This window comes from Triplophysa rosa, linkage group LG7 (genome assembly GCF_024868665.1).
Source record: "Triplophysa rosa linkage group LG7, Trosa_1v2, whole genome shotgun sequence".
Classification (NCBI taxonomy): domain Eukaryota; kingdom Metazoa; phylum Chordata; class Actinopteri; order Cypriniformes; family Nemacheilidae; genus Triplophysa; species Triplophysa rosa.
Window position 1 is genome coordinate 17455154 of NC_079896.1, and position 27393 is coordinate 17482546.

Sequence of the window (27393 nt, forward strand, 5' to 3'; positions counted from 1 at the left end):
ACTGCGTCCAACCTCGGCAGCGATGGCATGTTGCGAGAGCCCTTGCTTATGCAGCTCAACAATCCTGCCACGTTCAAAGACAGAAAGCCTTTTTTGCCTTTGACATCAGGAGATCATTACGGTGTAACTGCCTGAATAACAATGACATGAAAGCCATATTTTTGTGCATATTTTAAGTCAGATTTGACACAATTAAATCTTGATGATCCAGTGAGCTCCTCCGCAAAATGGAGGCTGTGCTCCAAAAGGTCAGCGACATGGAGGATTGCGACAATATTCCATTCAGTGTGGCCTGTTGTACTTCAATGATCCCAAACTTGCGGCATCCCTTGAAATGTTCAAGCTGTATGCTCCTACGTCTCTCAGAGGAACTTCGCTGAGATACTACTACAATCACTCAACCATGGTTCATCTGGGAATAACCAAGACCTAGGCCAGACTAAAACTCATGGTGCATGGTTTGCCAACTGACAAAACCAAGTCAGAAAAAGCCTGCAGGTCTAACGATCCCAACTCGGCCCAAGAAACCTTGGGGATATGTTGCTGTTGATTTTGTTGTCCCTTTGCCATGTACTGCCGCTGGCAATGCTCACATCTTGGTATTTGTCATTTATTTTTTAAAGTGGGTCGAGATAGTGGCACTGAAACAGTATACAGCTCAAGTGCAAATTTTTGAGTGAAGCGTTTTCATCAGGACTGTGCCATGATAGAGCCTTTAAAGTTTCAGGCCAGCGCCACCAAGTGTTGAGAAAATATATTCACCAGTCTATAACTTTGTCCGGGGTTGATTATCATAGGAATCACATTTCCTTAGAATCCTGAATCATTGCAATCCTGAATCCTGAAAGTCCAACAATAGCAAACATGCCAGGTTTCGCCTTATGGTTTGCCCAGTATCATGATTTAGTGCTTAGAAAACAATTGCAAATATAGCTGTGAGCAGCGATGATGGGCCCAAGCCATCAGCAAAATCGCCACCCCAGTGGCGTCAGGAAAACAGTGCACAGCAGACACATGCATTTACAGTAACCCTCTGGCCTGGTTTTAAGTGTTACAGCAATTAAAGTGTTAAACTCAGGGGTTAAATTGGGCCGGGGCCATCTGGGGAGGAGCCCCAGCACATAGGATGACAGTCTTGCTCTCCTCCCCGCCAGTGTTCAGCTTTTCTGGTGTTATTGAGTGGCACTCCGTTGTGCCCCAGTATAAATCTCAAGGTTATAAGTAATAATTTCCCTTTTTGTCAGTGTATACTATGGAATGATTTTGCGGACTAAACTGCATTTGCAAATGCGTTTTCTATTTGTTCGTGTCAAAATTGTGACATAATGCAAATGCAAACCGTTTGCATTTGCATTTACGCGAACGTACAATGTCTGCCAAATTTCAAAAGGAAAAGCAAAGTCTATTTGCAAATGAATTACCTCTGTCTTACAAGTTACGACCCTGCCATATTTAAATCGCAATAGCAATCCCCCATATGCTATTTCACTTCCTCTGGTGTCGTGTATTAAGCCTGCCAAAACTCAAATGAAATCGCAAATCCTTTTGCATTTGCGTTTCCCCTGACTTATACAGAAACCTGTCAATCAATGGCGGGGGTGGGCTTATTCAACGGGGCGTGTTTGTATCGGGAAGTGACGTCATTAAGACCGTTACAAAGATTATTTGTCAAGTTAAGATGCTTCTGTAATACCCCTTTCCTATCTGTAGTTAAAATAAGATTATGCACTTAGGAAGTGCTGTTCTGTAATGGCTTTTGTCCTAAATGAGGTCCTAACTGAAATTACCATGGGTACCAAACAGATAGGATAAGATTTTTAAGTTACGATCTTTCTGTAATACGCCTCCAGAGGTGTAAGAGCCACCCGAAATTCCCCATTGACAGGAAACATGCCCATATAAGGCGTAAAACTGTCCTGTGTTGAATATATTCGCAGTACAACCACTTAGAGACAAGGGGGTGGGGCTCATTTTACTCAGGCAACCAATCAGTGTCACATGATCGTCATTAAGTCACGCCCATAGCAACCATTTACAGCAACCTAGCAACCGATCCCAAAGACTCCCATTATAAAAAGTCCAGGTGGGTATCTTTGCAACACAGTGTCATAGCGACAAGGGGTAGGGTCGATTTACACAAAAAATCATTCTGCTCGTGTTTCATGAATGAGGCCCATTATGTTTGTCAATACCCTTGACTTAGATGAAGATCAGATCACATTTTATGACAAATTTATTCAGAAAACAATGAAATTTCAAAAGGTTCACATACTTTTTCTTGCCACTGTATATCTCTGATTCAAAACATCGTAGAGACACGGGGGTTGGTTAGATTCATTCGTGATTTAGTGTTATCACCCTAGTGCCCAGTGCTGTGGTTTGCCACAAAGCATCACTCACATTTTCTTCAGAAGATTTACCTATCTAGTTATTAGTGATGCTTTTGAAAAAAGCTCACTATTATTATTGCCTCATACTTATTATGTTGGCTTGACAGAGCCAACATACTGTTCTTGTACTTAAACTTATTATTATGTTGGCTTGACAGAGCCAACATACTGTTCTTGTACTTAAACTTATTATTATTTTGGCTTGACAGAGCCAACATATTGTTCTTGTACTTAAACTTATTATTAGGGTTTGAGCGCATAGCGCTAGAAACCTATTGTATTTGTATGTTTTATTTGGGTTCGAGCGTGTAGCGCTAAAAACCTATTGTATTTGCTCAGATTTTTATTAGGGTTCCCCTAGATGGAAGTAGTCTTGCTCAGATGGTAGTAGTCTTGCTCGCTACTCAGATACACGGAGCCAGCTATATCGGCCCATAGGGGGCACTACAGCGATGGAAATTGTGTTTTCGCTCATGACTCCTAAACCGTTTGTCGCACACCCAAGTGTCTGGCATCATTGGAATCCTTGGCTCAAAACTTAAAAAATGTATATCTCCGATTTCATTTCCGCCTGGCAAATTTTTTAGCTAATTTGCATATTATGAGAAGCCTACTTTTGCAAACTAGTCCCTGGTTTTTTTCCCGATCAGAACCAAACCAATGCTGATGAATTTGTTGGAGTGTGAATGTAAATAATTATTTTTAAAAAATTGAAATTTCGATTCACCGTCGCTAGGCGGCGCTAAAACAAAAAGTAGCATATTTAGCTAAAATGGCCATAACTCGTGAACCGTTTGACATATCTTCATGGGGCTTGGTACGTATGTGTAAACCCTCAGTCCGGGGTCACAGTAAAAAAGCAGCGTTCGGCCACTAGGTGGCGGTATAATAGGAATGAACTAGAAAATCTCTATAACTACGCAACCGTTTGCCCGGTCGACTTAATATTTGGTATGATGTGTCTTCATGTCATGTACCATGCCTGTAAAAAAGTACATTGGTGTATCTCAAAAAACATGGAAATTTGAGCACTCATTACACCGGGTTAACGGAGGGCGATCAAAAAACGACACTCACTGGGCTTATTCATCTCATGGTGCTGAAGGTATGTAAGACATGTGAACTCATTCGGCCACCGGGGGGCGAAATAATGCTTTTGAAGTGCATAAACAATTGTGTATCACGTGACATTTGACATAAACACAGTATTGATATCATGTGATAGCTCTGCTCATTCTGAACAACTTTGCCTCTGGAACCACTTTTGTCGATCAAACGGTTCGTGAGTTATCGCTGATGATGCCTGAAACCTACTTTCGCGAACTAGTCCTAGGTTTTTTGACCGATCGGAATCAAACCAATGCAGATGACTTCTTTGGTGTGTAAATGTAAATAATTATTGAAAAAAAGTTGAAATTTCCTTTCACGTTCGCTTAGGGGCTCCAAAATGTAAAATGAGCGGAGCCTATTACCTTAAAATGGCCATAACGTGAGAACGGCTAAACATATCATCATGTGTCTTGGAACATATGTGTAGACCAATACTCGAAGGTTACATACACAATAGCTTGTCGTTTGGATACTAGGTGGCGCTATAACAAAAAAATGGCCCAGTCAGCGTGAAAAAGACATCGCCTATCAATGCCGCTTCACTCGGCTGACGGACGTTTTTTATTTTGTTTTCATGTTTATATTTTGTTAGTTAGCAGTTTTTTTAGTTATTATGTCTTAAATTAAAACAAATCAACTGCAGTTTGATTGATATTAATTGGAATGCACAATAAAAAAACTTTTTGAATTAAAAAAAAAAGGTCTTTTGTTGCCTAAACAATTGTGCATCACGTCACACTTGATATTTACACAAACTATTGATATCATATGAAAGCTCTACTAATTCCGAACAACTTTGCCTCTTGAACCATTGATGTTGATCGAACGGTTCGTGAGTTATTGGTGATGATGTTAAAAACCTACTTAGGCAAACTAGTCCTAGGTTTTTTAGGAAATTTCAATATTTCCACCACAGTACAATTCTCTCCCCTCTCTAGATCATTAATTATCAAAAACATGTTGAACTTTTTCATTTGCGTGACCATAACAGGGTCCTTTATTATATTAACGTGAAAAGTGTACCTGAAAGCTCGCTACTCTTTAAGAAATAATCCAACTGACTTGCCATTAAGTACTATTATACATTTTATGACACAACACAAGCATGCAAAATGTGATGCTCATCGGAAGAGGTATGCCTTCATAACAGTCAAAAAGGTGAAATATTATTCATTTAAATGGCTTTTTTCATACACGTCTATTACAACCACAAGATGGCAGTAGAGGACTGTTCTTTGGCTCTTTTAATTGATTAATATGTTGTGACTTTGGTATATCAACGCATGTGTGTGAAGTCTTATTTGACTATTCTTTTGACAAGCAAATCACTATTAGGGTAGTGACTTGATGTGCAATGTGCATGATTAATAGAAAGAGCTTTCTGGATTTATCATGTAATTAACTTGATGATTTGCTTTTAAAACAATACAGTTTTTCTGGTGAGGGAGATATTTGCCATATTAACTTGGTTTACTATTATATTAAATGTCAATGCAAGGATGTTACAGCAGCACAAACAGTACATAGATATGATGCAGGGATTTAAAACAAATGTGCAGTCAGTCCTAACATTTACAAAGTATACGTGGCACTAAAACATTTCTTGGTAATATGTGGTATTTCAGTCTCTTGAGACCGCAGCTGTTTTCCACACTGTGTTCTAACACTGTTTTTCCACAAATAAATATTATAAACATAACTGAACATCATGTAGTCATTGTATGTGTCTTTCAGTCTTGATTGATGACATAGACATTGATGTATAGCCCCCTGAGGCCTCAGGTTATTATCCAAAAAGATATTATATTATATGCAGGTGAATTATAATGCTCTGGCATTCTGCTAGCATTTTGCTCTTTTGATCACTCATATGAACTTCTTATTTAACTTATTTCCTATTGTAATAATAACCAGTATTATTTTATTAATGATCAGACAAGTTTAAAATATGATGGTGCTCTGACAGGTGGCTCACATGGATATCTTCACAACATAGTGTCATAGAGTACAAGGCATTGGGATTATTTTACTCAGGCAACCAATCGATCTCTCGATATCTCCATGAAGCTCTGAAGCCACGCCCTGGCAATCATTGCTGATCACACTAGCAAGCCAAACCCAAAAATGGATATCTTCAAATCCGAACGTCATAGAGGCATGGGGGTTGGTTTATCATTCATACTGGAAAGAAGCCTTTGGTCTATCATCAATTTACAACTGCCAGGCCACTGCCTAGCAACCAAACAGCATACCTTAGCAACCCTTTAGCAAGATCTATATCTATGCATCAGCACATCACAGATGCATGGTGTTTGGTTTGATTCACTATCACTATCTATGCACTAAAAGATCGTAAAGACACGGGGGTTGGTTCGTTTTATTTGTGGCTTAGTGTGTTATCAATTGGCAGGGTCCAAGCCACGCCCACAGCAACCAAACAGATTATTTTAGCAATCGTTTAGCCAGACCTATATCTCTGCAGTAGAACATCGTAGAGGCACGGGAGTTGGTTCATTATCCTCTTGGCTTATTGAATTATCAATTGGCAGGTGCCATTCCATGCCCATAGCAACCAAACAGTTTATCTTAGCAACCGTTTGGCAAGATCTATATCTCTGCAGTAGAACATCGTAAAGATAAAGGGTTTGGTTCATTTTATTTGCGGCTTAGTGTGTTATCAATTGGCATGTACCAAGCCACGCCCACAGCAACCAAACAGATTAATTTAGCAACCGTTTAGCCAGACCTATATCTTTACAGTAGAACATCGTAGAGGCATAAGGGTTGGTTCATTTCACTCGTGGCTTAGAGTATTATCAATTGGCAGATGCCAAGTCATGCCCATAGCAACCAAACACATTAGCCTAGCAACCGTTTAGCCAGATGTATATCTCTGCATCAGAACATCGTAGAGACATGGGGGTTAGTTAGATTCATTCGTGGCTTAATGTGTTATCACCCCAGTGCCCAGTTCCGCGGTTTGCCACAAAGCATCACTCACATTTTCTTCAGAAAATGTACCTATCTAGTTATTAGTACTATTATGAAGACAATTTTCCCATTTATTTTTGTGGGGGGCGGTAAGGGACCTGTAAAATGGATAGGGTGGCACTGGCTCAAAAAAGTTTGAGAACCACTGTTGTAGAGGATGAATCTACAGGATTGGGTGGTGCTGGCAACATAATCCATGAAGTTTAGTTGATCATGGATTACCACTCACAGGATTCTGGCCGTTCTGGAAGGTGTGATGAGCCTAGTTGAATGGAGAGGTTGTGATGAATCTTTGGGTCGGCCGGGATTACAAGCAGTTCTGTTTTTACAAAATTCAGATGCAGGTGATGGTCCTTAATCCAGAGTGAAATTCTGGCTCAGGCATGCTGAAATGCATGCAGAAACAGTCGAATTGTCAGGTTGAAATGATAGGTGGAGTAGTATATCATCTGCATAGCAGTGATAGGAAAAGCCATGTTTCCGAATAACAGAACATAGGGATGTCATGAATACAGAAAAGAGCAATGGTCCAAGCACTGAGCCCTGAGGCACCCCTGTACTGAGATGTTGGGACTCAGAGACCTCACCTCTCCAGGATACTCTAAATGACCTACCTGAGAGGTAAGACTTGAACCACTGTAGCACCATTCCAGAGACACCCATAGCCTTGAGGGTCGACAGGAGGATGTGGTGGTTAATGGTGTCAAAGGCAGCAGATAGATCTAGTAGACTGAGTACAGATGAGTTAAAGGCTGCTCTTGCCAGTCTCAGGGCTTCAATGACCAAGAGCAGCGCAGTCTCGGTGGAATGACCGCTCTTGAAACTGGTTGCTGTCCAGGAGGTTGTTCTGCGTGAGAAAGGAGGAGAGCTGGTTAAATACAACACGTTTAAGAGTTTTGGCAATGAAGGGGAGGAGAGATACTTGTCTGTAGTTATCTAACAGTGCAGGATTAAGAGTGGGTTTCTTAAGTAGCGGGGTAATACGGGCCTCTTTTCTTTGAAGACTGTGGGAAATGTGCCAGTGGTGAGAGACAAGTTGATAATGTGGGTCACAGTAACCGATGGAGACATGACCTGGAGGAGATGAGTGGGGATGGGATCTAGCGGGCAGGTAGTCGGGTGGTTAGAAAAAATGACCTTGGAAACGTCATCTTCAGATAGGAGAGAGAAAGAGGGGAGCGAGCATGTGTCAGAGGGTTGGGACTCGTGACCAGAAGGTTGCCGGTTCGATTCTCAGGATCGATGGGTAACGACCGAGGTGGCCTTGAGCAAGGCACCTTACCCCCACTTGCTCCCTGGGCGCTGCAGTGATAGCTGCCCACTGCTCCGGGTCTGCGTGTTTTCACGACTTGCAGTGTGTGTGTTCACTACTCACTGGATAGGTTAAATGCAGAGGTCACATTTCGGGTATGGGTATATCTCACAAATTGTCACTTTCACTTAGTGTTGGTAAATGAGTGTAGACTTTTAAACACCAGTAATTCCCAATGGAGAGGCTCAGACCCAGAAGTAAGAGCCGCGCCGATTCCCTCGACCGAAAGCCTATGCATAGACTTTTGGAAGATCGCAAAAAATAAGCTCTGTGATCAACAAATTTTATGACGTTTACCCGTTTTGTCTATCAAGATCATTTTTTGAAGCCGAAATACAATCTGCAGAAGTAAAAAGGTAACACGATGCTTTAAACAGATTACACTTCTACGTCAACAACCACAAAGCCTCCGACAACTCTTTCAAACTTTTTAAAAAATGTGTTCCCTGCCTGGTAAGTAATTACTCCGTGAATGAATCAGCATCTACGTTTTAATATATTTGTGCCCATGTTGCATTATTTGTGAGCTTTACATGCGCGGTGACGTCTAACATCCCAGCCAAAGGAAGTAGTCGCTTTTACCAACTTGTTAGCAATTTATTTTTATCTGACCATTTATATTTAGCTTATGATGGCTAGGTGTATTTTTATTTTATTTTTTTCATAAAGGAAACACTTTGTTGTAATTGCGCCTGTGGTTCTGCATTAAATACATAACAATATATATTTCCATTTAAAAACATTATATAATAATAACCAAAAAAAAGCGCCTTGCGCTCAGTGAATGAAAAACAGCTAATTGTTTAGCCTACATTGCAAACTTATAAAGAGCCTCAATACAAATGGCAACGGAACACAGGGGAGTCTAAAAGAAACAAAAATAAGCCAATATATTTGTGCAGCCACAGCAAATGTGCAAAACGAATACAACACAAAAATCACTGGATATTATAAGGTGTGGCATTTACATGAATATATTACTCATTATTTTACTTATTACAAGCTATATCCATAACAAACTTATATTCTAAGTTTCTTAATCGAAAATGCTGTGTTTGTAAAAGGATACAGAACAAAAGCATTTTTTTAACTTTATTAACGGAAAAAATACGTTCCCTTTCTGTCGGTCTCTCGACGTTGTGTCGAACCGACAGATGGGGTTCGTCCCTGAGAACCAATCGTTTCCGACTGCTTAGAAAAGGCCAATGAAAATTGGCAAATGAAATTTGCATGCCGGACTCCGCCCCGGACATCCGGGTATAAAAGGGAGACGGCGTGCATCATTCATTCACCTTTTGTTCTTCGGAGCCTTCGGTTATGAAGATCTTCTCTTGCTGCTTAGCAAATTCTCTACATTGCCGGTTCTACGAAGTGGTGCAGCGGACTGTCCCTTCCTGCAGCGACTTCCCCTGGGCGTCTCGGCGGTTCCAGAGGTGTTCGAGCCTGCAGACGGTGACGTTCTAAAAGAGCTAATTTCCCGCTGTTCTCTTGGGTGCGGTGTCCTCATCGAGGATGGGGACAAGCACGATGTCTGTGTCAGGTGTTTGGGGGTCCAACACGCTGAGACAGCCTTCGTCGACTCATCCTGCCCGCACTGCGGGCAGATGGTCATAGAGACGTTGCGGTCACGGGTGGCTGTTTTCTCCGGAGAATCAGGGTTAGAGTGTACTCCAGTGCCTCTCCCCCAGCGCTCACGGTTGGATACGTGGTTCTTGGGCTCTGAGCGCGACTCCAAGCCGCGCCCAACCTCGGTTCCATTTTTCCCGGAGGTGCATGAGGAACTGGCGAAGACGTGGAACGCCCCCTTTTCGGCGCGTACACGTCAAACCGGTTCCGTCGCTCTCTCTTCCCTCGATGGTGGGGCGGCTAGGGGTTATGTCGACGTGCCCCAGGTGGAACGTGCAGTCGCGGTGCACCTGTGCCCGCAGGCGGCGTCCACCTGGAGAGGTCGACCGAAACTCCCATCCAAGGCGTGTAGGACTTTGGCATCGCTGGTGTCGGAGGCCTACACTGCCGCGGGCCAAGCTGCCTCCTCTCTCCACGCCATGGCCATCCTGCAGGTCCATCAGGCCAAGGCGTTGAAAGAGATCCACGAGGGTAAGACCGAACCAGGGTTAATGCAGGAACTCCGCACTGCCACCGACCTCGCTCTAAGGGCGACCAAGGTGACCGCGCGGGCCCTGGGTCAGGCGATGTCCACCATGGTGGTCCAGGAGAGGCATCTCTGGCTCAACCTTGCGCAGATGAGCGACGCCGAGAAAGTCCACTTTCTCGACGCGCCCATTGCGCAGGGTGGGCTGTTTGGTGACACTGTCGAGGACTTCGCTCAGCAGTTCTCGACGGTGAAGAAGCAGACGGAGGCGATTAGCCATATTCTTCCCTGCCGAGACTCGGCCGCCCGTAGGCCTTCGAGTTCCCGTGCGGCCTCTGCTTCCCAGCAGCCCCGGCCCCCTTCGAAGCCAGCTCCGGTTCCAGCGCTCCCTACCCAGGCGGCACCCCAGAAAAGGGCGTCGAAGGGGAGACCACCACCCCGTCAGCAACCTTTGAGGAAGAAGTGTTCCTGACGGGAAGACCCCAGGGAGGTTAACACCATCGGGCCCGTATCCAGCCATGACATCGCTGGACGGTCCATCCGGGACGGTTCCTGCTCCGTTCCTACATCAGCACGGGGGCCTAGCGCCCACTTTTTCACAAAAGGAGTTTCCTATCTCCCTGGGTGTTCTTCACAGCCGCTCTCACCCTCTGTCAGAGGGTGATCGGCCACTCGACGTTGCGTCTTGGCGAGGCGCAACATCGAATGTATTTTGCAGCCCTCAGCACTCTCAAATCGACGGTGCGGGGGCCTGCATCGCCAGGCAGGCAAACCAGCAGAGCCAGTCTTCTTCCCGGGGCCCCCCCCCCCGGCGAGAGACCCGCACTGCCAGCCATCGAACCAGCCCCCGGAGGGGGTCGATGAAGCTGATCGTTCCCTTAGTCACCCTGTCACGGTCCCTGGGAGCTTGGCTCGAGCTTCCCACACCGTCACGGTGGCTAAGAAGGACGATCCGTCTCGGCTACGCGATCCAGTTCGCCAGAAACCCGCCCAAGTTTCGGGGCATCCTCGTCACCTCGGTCAGAGGCCGGGATGCTCCCGTACTACGGAGCGAGGTCGAGTCTGTCCCCTTAGCCGAGATGTCGAAGGGGTTTTACAGCCCTTACTTCATCGTTCCCAAAAAAGGCGGGGGGGTGCACCCCATCCTAGATCAGCGTACCCTGAACAGACACCTGCACAAGCTGCCGTTCAGGATGCTCACGCAGAAGCGCATCCTGGCATCCGTCAGATGTCAGGATTGGTTCATGGCAATCGACCTGAAGGACGCTTACTTTCATGTCTCGATTCTCCCTCGTCATCGCCCGTTCCTACGGTTCGCTTTCGAGGGTCGGGCATATCAGTACAGAGTCCTCCCCTTCGGTCTGTCTCTGTCTCCACGAGTCTTTACGAAGATCGTGGAGGCCGCCCTCTCTCCCCTCAGGGGGAGAGGTGTGCGGGTACTCAACTATCTCGACGACTGGCTTATCTTGGCTCACTCGCGAGATCTGTTGTGTGCACACAGGGACCTGGTGCTCCGGCACCTAGATCGATTGGGACTACAGGTCAACCGAGAGAAGAGCATGTTCTCCCCTGTGCAGAGCATCTTGGTATGGAACTCAACTCTGTCACCATGACAACGCGACTGTCCACAGACTGTCCCAGTCGGTGTTGAACTGCCTGGATCATTCACGCAGTCGGCGGTTCCCCTGAAACTATTTCAGAGGCTCCTGGGACACATGGCATCCTCGGCGGCGGTGATACCCCTCGGGTTGATGCACATGAGGCCGCTTCAACACTGGCTCCTGAGTCGAGTTCCTTGGGGAGCGTGGCACACCGGCAGCAGGCAGATGGTGATTACGCCTCGCTGCCAACACACCCTAACCCCGTGGTCTTCCATGGCCTTCCTTCGGGCAGGGGTACCCCTAGGGCAGGTTACGAGGCATGTCGTTGTGACAACAGACACCTCCCTGCAGGGTTGGGGTGCAGTGTGCAACGGGCACGCAGTGTCGGGGCTTTGGACGGGCCCCCGTCTGCGCTGGCATATCAATTGCCTAGAGTTGTGGGCTGTGCTACTTGCATTGAAGAGGCTGCAGCCTCTCGTGCAGGGCAAGCACGTGCTGGTCTGGTCGGACAGCACTACTGCAGTAGCGTATATCAATCGTCAGGGTGGCGTTCGCTATCTGCAGTTAACATGACTTGCCCGACGTCTCCTCCGGTGGAGTCAGCAGGTGACCCGCTCCCTGCGTGCCACGTATATCCCAGGCGACCTGAACCAGACAGCCGACGCGCTCTCTCGTCAGTCTACGCCTCGCGGAGAGTGGCGACTCCACCCCCGCGCAATCCAGCTCATTTGGGTGCAGTTCGGGCAGGCCCAGGTGGTCCTGTTTGCCTCCCTCGAAACCACCCATTGCCCGCTTTGGTACTCTCTGACCGAGGGACCCCTCGGCACGGATGCCCTAGCGCACAGCTGGCCGCGGGACAAGCGGAAGTACGCCTTCCCCCCAGTGAGCCTCATTGCACAGACCCTGTGCAAGGTCAGGGAAGAGGAGCATCAAGTGTTACTCGTTGCGCCACACTGGCCCAACCGGACTTGGTTCTCGGAGCTAATGCTCTTGACGACAGCTCCCCCCTGGCCGATTCCCCTGACGAAGGACCTGCTTTCCCAGGGGAAGGGCACGTTATGGCATCCCAGGCCAGACCTCTGGAACCTCCATGTCTGGCCCCTGGACGGGACGAGGAGATCCTGAGTGGTCTGCCCCCGGCGGTGGTAGCTACCATTTCTCAGGCTAGGGCACCTGCCACTAGGCGACTGTACGCCTACAAGTGGCGCCTCTTCTCGACCTGGTGTGCTTCTCGAGGAGAAGACCCACGGAGTTGTGCGATCGGGTCCGTGCTGTCCTTCCTACAAGAGAGACTCGAGACTAACCTCTCCCCCTCCACACTGAAAGTGTATGTAGCCGCCATTGCTGCTCATCACAACTCAGTTGCTGGAAAGTCTCTAGGGCAGCACGACCTGGTCATTAGATTCCTAAGGGGTGCGAGGAGGCGTAACCCGCCTCGTCCGCGCTCCATACCCTCTTGGGACCTGGATGTAGCCCTGACAGGTCTCACCAGGCCCCCCTTCGAGCCCCTAGGGGATGCCTCTCTTCCTCATCTTACGATGAAGACGGTTCTCCTTTTGGCGCTCGCCTCCATCAAGAGGGTAGGGGATCTACAGGCTTTCTCCGTGTCCCCTGACTGCCTAGAATTCGGACCCAGGGATTCTCACGTTATCCTGAGACCTCGGCCTGGCTACGTGCCCAAGGTTCCCACCGCTCCTTTTAGGGACCAGGTGGTGAACTTACAGGCGCTCCCCACTGGGGAGGAAGACCCAACCCCATCCGTGTTGTGTCCAGTATGCGCGCTGCGCCTCTACTTAGACCGCACACAGCGTTTCAGGAGCTCGGATCAGCTCTTTGTCTGTTTCGGAGGTCAGCAACAGGGGAGAGCTGTCTCCAAGCAGAGGTTGGCCCATTGGATTGTGGACGCTGTCAAGGCAGCTTACCAATCCCTAAATCGCCCGTGCCCCCTAGGAGTGAGGGCCCACTCCACCCGGGGTGTTGCCTCCTCTTGGGCCTTGGCACGGGGGGTCTCTCTCGCAGACATTTCCAGAGCTGCGGGTTGGGCTACACCCAACACCTTCGCGAGGTTTTACAACCTCCGCGTAGAGCCGGTGTCAGCCCACGTCCTGCATGGCCACATGTAGGACCGGGAACTGGTAGGGTGTACGCCTGTTCGGTTCTTTTCCCCCTCTCTCGGGTGGGTCAGTATACCGATTTAGCCTCCATTCTTTCCCCACTGGGTGAAGAACAGGCACTCTATCCATCACTAAGCAAGAACCCCCTGGGGAGGGCTGGGCAGAGCAGCCCTGCCCCTTAGGCTGGGTTTCACCGGAGTTATTCGCAGCATAGCTCTAACCGGACCTAGTGCTACCAGACGTTGCAACTCCCCAGTAGGGCGGTTCCGTCTGATGTATCCTCATGCTGGTTCCCACCTTGGTAACCCATGACCTCCCCGGGTGGACCTCCACCTCGCGGTTTTCTCTTCAGCCGCAATTTCTTCCCATGAGTTATTCCCCATTGGTGAGACCATGTTGGTATCTCCACTATTCTCCTCCCTGCGGTAGGAAGTGGTCTCTGTAGCGCATCCCCCACTTGAGGAAGTAGCGCTTACCCAGTGCCTTACGGTTCCGGGCGGCTTCTCGCTGTTAGAGAAACAAGGCCGCCGCCTGTGAGGCCGAAGATAGGGGCCTTCCCACCTTTCAAGAAAGCTCTGGGACCCCCTACCTACCCACTGGTAGGTTACAATTTCGCGGTAGCGTTCTCGGCTAACACGCCGAGGCCAGTCACCGTCGCTTCGTTGAGATTGTGACAGGGCACAGTGTTATGGCGTTTTCCATTGGAACCCCATCTGTCGGTTCGACACAACATCGAGAGACCGACAGAAAGGGAACGTCTCGGTTACGTTTGTAACCTCGGTTCCCTGATGGAGGGAACGAGACGTTGTGTCCTCTTGCCACAACACGTGCTGTCCTCTGCAGCAGTCGTGAGAGGTCTCAGGCTCCTCAGAACTAAGGTGAATGAATGATGCATGCCGTCTCCCTTTTATACCCAGATGTCCGGGGCGGAGTCTGGCATGCAAATTTAATTTGCCAATTTTCATTGGCCTTTTCTAAGCAGTTGGAAACGATTGGTTCTCAGGGACGAACCCCATCTGTCGGTTCGACACAATGTCTCGTTCCCTCCATCAGGGAACCGAGGTTACAAACGTAACCGAGACGTTATAAAGCAGACTCCACATAATAATGTAGAGAACATGAACACTCAAGTGAGAATGGTCATCATTTTTATATCGTTTCATATGCTTTATCGAGTAATATCAATTATATCTAACTGCTCGGCTGAAAGTCAGTTCCACACATCATGTGTCGTGTCAGTCTCTTCACGGAGGCAAATGGCAGCATTTGGCATTGACTTGGGCCGTGTTATATTGTGAATATAAAGGGCTTCCTGTGTGGAAATAAACGAGTGAGAAAGCTAATGCAAATACACCCTTGTGTTGGTCTCTTACTCCCAGAGCTCTACTGAGAATATTCTCTCACAACATCCAACCCATTTATGAATTTGGTCTGATTATTTGAGGAAACCTAGAGTTCAAAGGGAACCTAGAGGAACATAGAGTTCGAAAGGAACCGTGATCCAAACAAAGAAAGAAACCTAAAGTTTAAAAGGAACTTAGAGTTTTCACAATAACCTTATTTGGAAACTTGGTGGGAGGAGTCTGAGTTCTGTGCGTGCACACTTTACGGCTAACCGTCACTGGAGTAACAATCTGAGGTACGCAATATGTTTAGACTTTACATAGTTCTTTATACTAATATATGAAATATTTGACCAGTATTTTGTTGTTAAAGTTGTAATGTGTTATACTGTTTAGGTTTTGAAACGTTCTTGTATTATGATCTTGTAATTTATCATTGTGTTAGTACAAGGCCTGTTTGAGGTGAGCCGTGCTAAACTCTAAGGTAAATGTTAAAGCCGTTTTACTTCTTTAAAATGGCCACATGCTGCATCGATCAAGTGTTAAACATTATAATTGTCGAAATTTTAAGATAGGCATTTGGTTATTTCAATTGGAAATAAAACCACGAAACTGTTTGTTCAAGCGAGGATGCGATGGTGTTTTACAGAAAACAGCAAACAATTACCAAATGGTATTGTTTCCCCCACAAAAGTTGGATTTTGTGGGGGAAGTTTTCATCTTTTACTTTCCTTTTCTAATATTTGCTTTGTTCATTCGTATGGGTATGGGACAAGAAATATCTAGACCACTACCAGCTGAAACGCTGGTAGATTTTATGTTCAGAAATAACAAGGGTTATTGGACACAACCATTTGTTGATAATTTGGCTGGATGGTCTGAAAGCGCCGGACCGCAAATTGACGAATATCCCAGATTCGGTTATTTTAAGAAAGATGATATGGAGTTAATGAAATCTATGGTTAAGGCTGGATGGGGTGATGCCCAATGGGATTATAAATATATGTGCGATTCGCACATATCAGTATGAAATTTGGCAAAAAATGAAAAAAAATTGGAACTAAGGTCCCAAGCGTGTTAATAAATCGATCGATGCGCCGTCAACCGTAAAGACACCCCCACCTTATGATACAGCCGTAATTTCTGTCCAAACTCATGCTCAGACCAATTCAAATTTGTATCCCTCATTGCTTTCTTTTTCCTCTTGTGCACAACCCCCTCCCCCTCCCGAGTTAAACATAGAAACTACACGCTGCAGCTCAGCTGTCAATCGCGTGGGTCCAAGAAGAACCTAGAATTATTATTAAACCAGCAACAATGACAGACATAGATACTATATGTAAAAACCTCCCAAGCAGGTTAAGCATTTTCTAGATGTCCGTGCTCATGTCTGTAGAGATCTGACCCACGCCACAAATACCAAGCAAAATATGGGCAAATCCGCTTCTGCTTTTATTTCTCGTTTTAAACGTGTGTGGTAAGAAGACGCTCGTATTCCAGTAGGCGGTGAAATGTCCTCACTGTTTATGAATACGTGCTTAAATAATATGAATCCTGATTTGGCACGTTTTGTTCTGTTTTGCAAACGCATTTGTGAGTTAGATGCATCTGGTGGTTTCACTACTTTTCTGTTTAAGCCAAAACAGGAAGTTACGCTGGCAGCTTCTCAACAGCAAATGGCTGCAGTGTCGGTGCGTACCAGAGGGAACCAAAGGGGCAGACCTCAATATAATCGGGTTATATCGGGTTGGTGATTGTGGCAAGGGGGGCATGGTTCAGCGAGGACTGCAGCGGGAGAGAGAGTTTGGAGACGAGCAGTTAATAAATGGGGCGAGTGCAAATGACGAATACATGTGTCCTATTCCAGTAACTGGTGTGGGGAAGCTTAAAAGCCAGCGAGAGAGCAGAGTTCGGAGAGAGAGACACGGACTACTACTGGCGTGCAGAGAGGGACGTGGGAAAGACTCCGAGAGGACTTCGTAACGCTTCAGTTACAGGACTGTGATTTATTCTGTGACTGTGTGTGAGCGCTGATAGCGCAACGTCGAGTGAGACGGAAAGAACGAATAAAAGACTTCTTGCCAGTAGTAGTCATCCCAACCCCGGCCTCTTCCTTCCTAGTCTATTGAACATTGTTACAGTGATCTATTGCCGTGCATGGATACCTGAATGTGCGTATCATAACAAAGGCCTACGATATCTCATTCAACATGGCATGGGTCCGAGGGACTCATTGAACTGGACTTCTGAAGCGGGAGAACATTTTGATGCATTGATGATTGCTATCACGTGCGCTCCTGCATTGGGGCTACCAGACTATTCAAGGCCATTTCACTTGTATGCGGGGGAGGCTATGGGTGTCGCAATGGGCATTTTGACCCAAGAGCATGGGGGCAAACCATGCCCTGTTTCTTACTTGTCCAAACAATTAGACCCGATAGTCCATGGTAAGCCTGCATGCCTTTGTGCTGTGGCTGCGGAGATGTTAAGGATGGCTGAGAAAATTGTTTTATCACATCCTTTGATTTTATACATCACCCACCAGGTGGGTGCTATTTTGCATGGTTTGAAGACACAGCACATGACGGCCCAAAGAAGGTCTGGCTATGAAGCAATGCTGCTAGCCACAGAAAATTTAACCATTAAGCCCACTTCGGTTTCTAGCCCAGCAATTCAGTCGCTGTATGGTTTATCCACATTGATAACTGAAACTGTACCTCATGATTGCATGAATGATATTGAGTGGTCCACTTCGGCAAGGGTCAATCTGAAAGATACGCCCCTGGATGGGGGGGGGAGCACTTATATATAGATGGCTCATGTTCAAGACCGTCTGATGGAGTGTATCTGTGTGGATATGCCATTGTGACACAGGAGGGTGGAGGCATGTCGCCTGAACCATAACTCAGCACAGGCTGCAGAAATAATTGCATTAACAAGAGCCTGTGAGTTAACAAAAGGCAAAAGAGCCACCATCTATACGGATAGCAAATATGCGTACGGGGTCGTTCAAGACTTTGCCCAGATTTGGGCTAGACGAAATTTTCAGACATCTGAGGGCAAACCAATAGCACATGCAGTGTTGGTGTAATATTGCCATCTGAAATAGCTGTAGTGAAGGTCAAGGGACATGCATCAGCAGATGAACCAGACGTTGTTGGCAACAGAAAAGCTGATGAAATGGCCAAATGGGCTGCGGAACATGCAGAGTTTTCTCCATATCAGAGAGCGCAGAGTAGGGACGTAGAAACAATGATTTTTGCACATGTATCATGCGTTCCTGACATAGATTTGAAAATTTTGCAAGGTCAACCCACACAGGGAGATGTGAAACATTGGGCAGAAAATGGATGCGCCCCAGATGCTAACAGTTTGATAAGAGATAAAAACGGCAGAATCGCATTACCAAAGCTGTCTTTGGTGGTATTGATAAGACATTACCACGGTATTTCGCACAACAGCGCGTCTAAAGTTACACAGATGATTAATCGCCTGTATTGTAAACAGAATACAGCAAAAATGGTCAAACTAATTGTAGACTCGTGTTTGAAATGCGCCAAAACAAACCCTCACAGAAAAAGGCCACACGACGCGTTACCATTTCCAGAAGCGCCCTTTCAGTGCCTTCAAATAGATTTTTCTCATATGCCAGCGATCGGAAATCTAAAATACATGCTAACTATCATCGATAGGTTTTCAAAATGGCCAGATGTGCTACCAGCCGTATTGGCAGAAATGAGAATGATCCCATCCTCAACAACAAAATACTCGCCATTTGAGATTTTAATAGGTAGCCCTTTCCCGACCCCTTGGGTCAAAGGTCGCGCAGGCGTTTCTTCCCTAGGATACATGGAGGTGATCCTGGATGACCAAGTGATTCCCTTATTGATAAACTGAATTCTGTGTGTGCTGATGTTTCTCTTTCTCTCCCCATTCCGTCAGATAAGCCCACCCATAATTTCGTTCCAGGCCAACAGGTGCTGATTCGGAGTCTGAAACCAGTCGTGGGGGAACCGAGATATCTGGGCCCAGCTGTACTTATCGCGGTAACGAGAACTGGAGTGCTGACTGATCATCAACCACAGTGGATTCACGCATCCAGGCTGAAGCATCGGCCAAGGTCCGCATCACCAATTGACACTGTAGGGCCTAGGAGGCCTGCCCAAAGTGTGTGACAGGGCACTGGTGAGAGGGCTTGTGCCAGACAGAAGATCCTTGCTCTTGTAGTGGGCGAGGGGGCCACCTGTCAGCTGAACATAGGGCCTGGGCAAATTTTGCCCCATTTATAGCTTCCCGATCACCTCTGAAGGTTCCCCTGTTACACATTTGGGTCTAAATTGTCCAACATGTCAGTCATATTTCAGGATTTATTGATCCTGGCCGGTGCACAAGCAATTAAAATAATAGATGAAGATGATTTATGGTTAGACCATGACGATCCACCACATTCATATGTCATAAACATGTGGTGGAGATTGGCTAATTACACCATAAAGTGACATGATAGTTGTTGTACTTATGTTCAAGATAATGATGCGGATGGACATTTTATCGACCAATGAATTAAGACCATCACAGGAGCAGTTGCTGAGATGACCAGCCGAGAGAGGAATGGAGATGAATGGGACTGGAGTTTTTCCAGCCTGTTCCTTAAAATCGAGCATTGGCTGATTTTAATCATTATAATCATTTCATGCATTCTGGTTTTGCTTTGCTTATGGCCCTGTATTATGGCTATAATTCGCTGTGCATTAACATCTTCTATAAGTGTGATTATGAAAGGTTACCATGTTGCTCAGGCAAGACCAGGGGATAAAATGACCATGAATCCGAATGTAATGTAAGGACAGAGGTAAAACATCTGCTCAGACCGGACGTGGTACTTAGATAAATGAATGAATAAGTGTAGCCTATGTGTGGTTTTACTGCTCACTGAGTGGACAGCTGGCTAAATGTGGAGGAAGGGGATGTATTCTAAACTAAACAGTCTTTGTCTGACATGCTATGTTTTCTATAACTTATTTGTGACCCTGGATCACAAAACCAGTCTTAAGTAGCACGGGAAATTTTTTATAAAAGACAAAAATACATTGTGTGGGTCAAAATTATTGGTTTTTCTTTTATGCCAAAAATCATTAGGATATTAAGTAAAGATCATGTTCCATGAAGATATTTTGTAAATTTCCTACCTTAAATATATAAAAACTTTATTTTTGTGAGTGCATGGTCTGCCACAGTGCCCCTGATTAACAACTTCAAAGGCAATTTTCTCAATATTTTGATTTTTTTGCGCTCTCAGATTCCAGAGATTTAAACGGTTGTATCTCAGCCAGATATTGTCCTATTCTAACAACTCATATATCTATAGAAAGTTTATTTATTCAGCTTTCAGATTATGTAAAAATCTCAATTTCGGAAAATTGACCCATAAGACTGGTTTTGTTGTCCAGGGTCACATTTGGTCATTATGTGAAACCCTGGACATATGAGAACTTCCAGATGTCTTCTGGTGCCATATATAAAGACTTGATGTTTCTAAAATAAATGAGTTCAAAAGCTTGATGCATCTCTGTGTCTTGCTTCTGTGCTCCCAGATCTGCAGAAGAATTATCTCACAACATCCAACCTATTTCTGATTTGAATAGTTTAACAGGTATATTGTTTTTTTTATAAAGCCTTTATGGCAATCATTGTTAGTTTCCTATATATAATGTTAGATCTGTATTTTGGTCAGCATCATGTGGCAAGTAGGCAAACGCTTGTTGCTACGCAAGCTGTGAATGATGCGGAGTTATAAAATGACAGTGTTGTTTATACGTTAACCAAAAGCAAGTGCACTGTACTCTGGCCAAGCATTTGCGTACTTACACATTTGGCAAAACACGTTCAACCGTTAAAGTTAACTCCCTAAGCAAGATTGTCCTTATGAAGCTAGTATGCTAAATGAACACAAAGGTTGTAGTTATGTGTTTACTTATTCACAATTGTCTCTATGTTGCCAGGATTTAGTTTTTACCTGGAACTTGGAGCACCACTCCAGCTCAGTAATGTAAGTAAAAAGTTATCAAAGAAGTTGAACTGTATATTTACTCTAATTATATGTACATGCTGCTATAAACACAGACGGTCACTGTTGTGCTTAACACAACTGCCTCGTAAAAAAACGTATTGTCTCAGGTTTTGTTCGGGGGAGACCTGGAGTTAGTGTTTATCCAGTACACAGACAATGATGAGGAATGGAGGGCCATTTCCAGTACTGAAGTCGTTCTGAACAACCGCTTCATCAAAGTGTTCTGGCACAGAGAAGCCACTTCTAACACACAGGAGCAGAGACCCAGTCAGAGCTCGAACCCTGGCCAACAGCACCCCTCAGCACATAAGGTGTGATGCCCTGTTGACATAGCCGCGGATGCTGCAATACCCCGTGACGTCGAGCAAAAGAAAAACGGAAACAGTGTCAAAAATAAATAAATAAATAAAGGCGGATACTATTTGCAGTAAGTCCGCCCACCAATTTGTGATTGGAATAGAGAAAGTGTAAAAACGACACCATTTCAAACAACTACTCCAGTGGCGTGAGGTGTAAATTGTGTATAGTGTGTGTAGTGTATTTCGGGGAAACTATGAGTTTAAACACAATAACCTACAAATAATTAATGGTGATTAACCATTAATTATTTTATACACTTTACCTGATGCAGCAGAGCTAATAACAGCGACAAACTAAATACACTCGTCCACCGAGTGATCAGCAGATCGTATATCAACTATAAGAAATATTACTCCCCTGGCCTGGAAAAACAATATTCTTACTGTAGTACAGTACCACTTCAAAAATCTTAACGAAATCAAGCAGTTTAAGTGACGTTAATATGTGATAAATAAACACAGAAACAATTTGAGTGTGGATACACATGCGGTTTATTTATCTACACTACGGGGGAACTAAAATCAACTAGCTAACACAAACCAAACATTAACAAACAAACATAAAAACGTAAAACAGTAGAGAATGAAAGAAATAGATAAAGCAAAGAAAATGGCAGTATTAAATCAGCTATTCACATCTGCACAAACCATCAAGGACAAATCTCCTTATTTAAAAGGGGCAAAGCTTATACGCAACTGGTTAGCAATAGTTCAGATACTTGCATTGGCTTCTTTGTTTCTCGGGACACGTGGTGGCGCGCGTATCAAAGGGTCCTGATGTGTTCAGAGCAAGCCGTGAGTCCGTCGAATTTAGCTGAAGCAAACTGCCGGAAGAAACTGTCTCTGAGGAGAGGCAGGTCTCGAGAGGTTGAAAGAATACGAGAGGTTGAAAGAAAACGAGCGAGCGAACGCGCACGAGCGCGAACACACACAAGCGAACGAACATACACAAAAGAGCAAGCTTTCCTGTGTGTTCAGATGTTTTAACACAGGGGGCGTCACGCCCCTCCAAGGTGGGCGATCCAATGTGATGAGATAGTTTTGGGCGCGAAAACATGTTTCTTTGTCCGGCACACTAACTCATTTGCATTTATGTCGCCTGGGAGTTTGGAGCAGGAATAGACTTAGAATAGAATAAAATGAGTATGGTATAAAATACATTACTGTGCTATACACCATATTCTAAGACATGAAAAGGGAAACACGTAGATATGAAACATAAAGGGGTTACAATTACATTGACCTGTAGTTTGGACAAGAATGTAAATATACACAGAATACCACTAAGCAGTAAGCACATATGCCTTTGAGGTTATAGGTGAAGGAGAATAACATAGAGACAAGCATACAATGTGGAGATTCATGTGTATACACTTTAAACCAGTCTTTTGTGGCTAAGGAAAGAGAAAGAGACATTCTTTTGGAAGAATTTGAGGCTCTCAGTCCCTGGGGGCCACATGGCTTTTCTCACTTTGGTGAACAGTCCTGTCCTCCCCCAAGAACCTCCTTTGAAGTCTAGGGGAGAGTATCCGAATCTGTCCTGGTCAGTGATGAAGGTGTTGAGAATAGGACATTTGGCCAGACTTGTTGGTGCCTGGTCGTAGTTCTGCTGAGAGGTTACTGTGTTTTACGATCACAGATGGTAAACTTTGATCCGACCATACCCCTACATATGGCACAGGAGACCCAGGTTCTAATCCAACTCTTGCTGTACATGCACTTTTACCTTTTTCTATCACATTACAGATCATAAAGGCATTTGTTTTCAATTAAATTGATTTAAGACTTAAAATTCATTTTTATTCATAAAGTTTAGGTTTAGGGTAAGGTTAGGGGTGTAGGGCTTTAATATCTCAACTATTTGCCATCATTTTAATATTTTTTATAAATATAATGATTTACACTCTGTTATTATTGCATAATTTTTAATGCGCAACAACACTGAGGTGCAAATAGTAACATTATCTGCCACTATTTAGAAGTATCAATAGCATCTAACTACTACATCTACTTAATCCAAAGAAAATACAGCTATTTTCGGTTAGTGTAAAAAGCATTGCTGCCTTGGGCGGGCTATTTGTACTCCGTGTAAATAGACACTCCGTAAATGAAAAGGTTTTATCATAAATAAATATAATACATTTTCTTAATGTGTCAATTCATTAATATCCATTGAAAACATTAATAACGTTACTGTTTTTGTTATAATAACATTACTGTTACAGTGACAACACAAATGTCTCATGACGTCAATGCGTTAGTGAAGGTCAAGTGTCACAAGCGGTCTTGTCCAAATGGCGCAAAAACGAATTTCTGATTTTTTTTTAACTGAACATTAATGTCCTCATGCAGGACTTCATCAGCCTCAACCCAGAAAGGACACTTTCAGAGTATTGCATGCAGGCCAGCAGTAATATAAGACAGATATTTCTTTATTTGAGATTGTGGCTAATAGGTCTACAGGCAGAATGTGTAACGTTACGGGTTGATTTCTATGTGCTGTCACCGTGCAGCATGCAGTTCTGTTTAATCGCGTGACTGGTTTGCCCATGGTTTATAGGTTGATGTTTGGGTCGTTAAGCTGCCGCCGCGCAACTAAATTTGTTTTGTACAACAGATTGTGCTTTGGCTATAGGCATACATATTGTAATGTCATTAAAGTGGTGATTTAATGTTATTAGGTTATAGCGTAAGGTAATTACTCCCTGTGCCCTTAAGACGAGAGAGTGAGGAAGGTTGGCTTTTGGGGTTCGGGAAGTTTAGTTAAGTGTTGGTGTGGGTGCGAATGTTCGGCGTGTGTTACGGCCAGTGCAGTGAACCTGGTTATATTGTCAAACTCCTAAATAAAGAAGTTGAACGGAGGAACGCCTGGTCATTTTGTTCGAATAACGCTACAATATAACATGCGTTTATGTGTTTGTTTTTATGCTGTATCCTATAATCACACTGGCATCCTTCTTTATTCTCGGCAGCAATTCACTTTTGCCTCCATTATTTATTAACATTAAACTAAGCGGCTCGCCCATGGCACAGTCATAACTTCTGCCCTGGCAAAAAACAAACAAAAAAAAAACAATCACAGCACCCCCTGCTCAAAATACGTTCCCGCGGCTATGCCTGTTGATGCTTTATATTGTTGTATTTATACCTGGAGTAAAACGAATGTAGCACTAACCGTAGTCCAATGCTGATATTGTGTTGCTCTGTCTCTCTGCATACTGTACATAAAGTGAATCTGTCAAAAGCAGTGAGTGGTTTTCGCTTTGTCTAACATTATTTTTAATCGCAGCAGGTTTATTAGGCTGCATTTACAGTTTAAAATAATGATTATTTGTACACTGTAATACCAAGGTCTATCAGAATACTCAGTTCGGTCTGATCTGAATTTTTAAAGAGTTCATTGTTATTGTTATACTTCATTCAATGTTAGTGCAGTGTTACTCTAATGTGGCTCGCGAGATCCACATTCCTGCTGAGTTTAGCCCTGATCCAAATAAAACACACCTGAACAAGCGTAATCAAGGACTTAATGCAGCGCTGCGCAGATTCATTGTTTTAAAGGTGGGGTGGTTGATTTGGAAAGGTGCTAACTTTAGCCTGCTAGCACTGGAATTATAATCCCACCCTCAATGCGATTAGCCGTCCAAAGCCACGCCTCCTCCAAACACATAAATGTATTTCGTAAATCCACGTAACGAATTACAAACTAAATGCATTAAATTCTTCTCAAAGCATGTACATATCTGTCCAAAAGAAAGAGAGCAACCATGGTATTGTCTTTCAGACCCTTTGCCTGCCTGAGCAGTCTCCACCTTGTAAAAGCTGAACCGATGTTAATTCGAGTTTTTCCTCTTTCGTGATCCAGATGTTTTTACGTCACTGCTTTTTCAAAAACTGACTTTCGTTTTGTAGATTTACTTGTTGCCGGTTCCGCAGGAAAGCTTGATTGTTGTTGATTGTCCGCCATTCTCCATACACTGACACAGCGGACATGAGCGCACTGATGACATATGATGTCTGCGTGAACAGGGTGTGCAGTGGTATGCAAAATACGTTGGCTGAAAATGTACACATGACCAGTCACAGCGTTTGGCCAGAACGTTTTGATTGGGCGAATGGTTTTTGGTCCTACGCCTTTCACAGATGAAATATAATTATAAAAATATTATTTGACCACTATACCTCTATACTACACTGCCAGCTTCATACTGGATGTGTGAGCAGAGTGTACATGTCACATGAGTAGCGTGTAGGGAGAGCGGTTGCAAACCCATTGTCCTTTCGCACTGGCAGCGTTTGCTGTGCATGCCGTACTGTCTGTGTTCCAGTGTAGGAAAGGGCAACATTTAAGATGATATAAATCCTTTAAATACTAATGTTGTTTGGCCAACAACCTTCTGATGTTTTGACAACGTTTTAAAACACATTTGACATCACTTACACACATTATAATTAAATCGTTACTTTTCTTGTCAACCCATATGCATTTTTGCAGTGCACTTAACAATGCACTTTCATATTAATTGAGCACGAGCAGTGTAACACGTGTAGACTCGAAACGATTGCTGCATTGCTTCAGCGCTGCTCCGGCGACACAAGCATGAGCTGCTCACATGTAAATGCTCTAATCTTTTAACATCGCCACTGAAAAAAAGATATGTGAACTATTCGAAGCTTTTGTATGTTACCATGTCCCATGTGTGTACGGCGATGTCATCAACAACTAGTTGTTCAGTTTGGTTCTATACACTGATTAGATTTTTTTCTTCAGGTGGTTGTCACAGAAAATGTTTGTTACAGTTATGTGAATACTCTTGTGACAGTTTGTGACTTGATTTGTAACGGGTATGAATTGTTTGATTTTTAATGCAGGCCTTTTATTTTTCTGTATATCCCAGTTGAAGACATCAAGAGATCAGATGTTGGCCTGGACAGATGTTGGCCTACAGTACACCACAGTGACTTTACTTATGTTCCCTAAATGACTGACTACTACCATGTTATTAAGGAAAACTAGTTTGTAGTTGTAACGGGGGTATAAAGTGATGCCTTTTATTCAGATGTACATTATTATTAAGCAGGTTGTCTTTAACAGGAAGACAGATAGGTTGAGAGTGACTCCAGAGGGACCAGCACCACTTCCACTTGTAACACGGTTTGAAGAATTTATCTTCCAGAATCTGACTGTAAATATTGGAATTTTAAATTAATCTACAACTCTGACAGGTCTTTGACTTGAACTGGTGCTGGTCCCTCAAAGTCACCTAAATAAATATTTTCTGTGTGTTTGTTTTTGTGGAACGAAAAGGAGAGTCACATAGTCCAGTTTGGATAGTTTATTTTATAGTAAAGAGCACTAATAATAGTGAATCATGTCTGAGGCTGTCAGTCTCTTAATGTCCTGCCTTACATCCCCTTTTCTGCCTCACTGAATATACAATATATTATTATTTAGTATAAATAATAATAAGCAATGTAAAAGAATGTGATGTTTAATGAATTATTACATACACAAACTTATGTATCTATTAGTTTTATGCATTTTGTGATGTTAAATGTTAATTTTTAAAGTTTATTATGTTATTTGAAAAAATAATTTCACTGAGCTGAAATCAACATCAATTCAATGGTATGAAAGCAAACCAATTGCGTCGATTTCATGTTGAATATGTGTTGATCTATAACGTCATTTCACCGAGCTCAAATCAACATCGAATCAATGTTAGGTAAGTAAATCAATTGCGTCGATTTCGTGTTGAATACGAGTTGATTTTCTAATGTCGTTTCACCCAACTGAAATCAACATCGATTCAATGATAGATAAGTGAACTAATTGCATCGATTTTCGGTTAGTTTTGAATGGCGTGACTGACGTTGATTCAACATTCCCCCGATGAGCAAAACGATGCCGGATCGACGTCGGAGATCAACGTCGTTTCGATATCGTGAGAGATGTTGATTCTACATTGATTCTACGTCGGTTTGCTATCTGGGCATCCTCTATACACTTG

At 44.2% G+C, this 27393-nt stretch overlaps 1 protein-coding gene across 3 annotated transcripts in view; it reads right to left on the bottom strand.

Annotated features, from left to right (window-relative positions):
* tbc1d23 (TBC1 domain family, member 23) overlaps positions 1–27393 on the bottom strand; it is a 521932-nt gene that overhangs the window by 242345 nt on the left and 252194 nt on the right. The gene's annotated exons all lie outside the window — the stretch shown is intronic.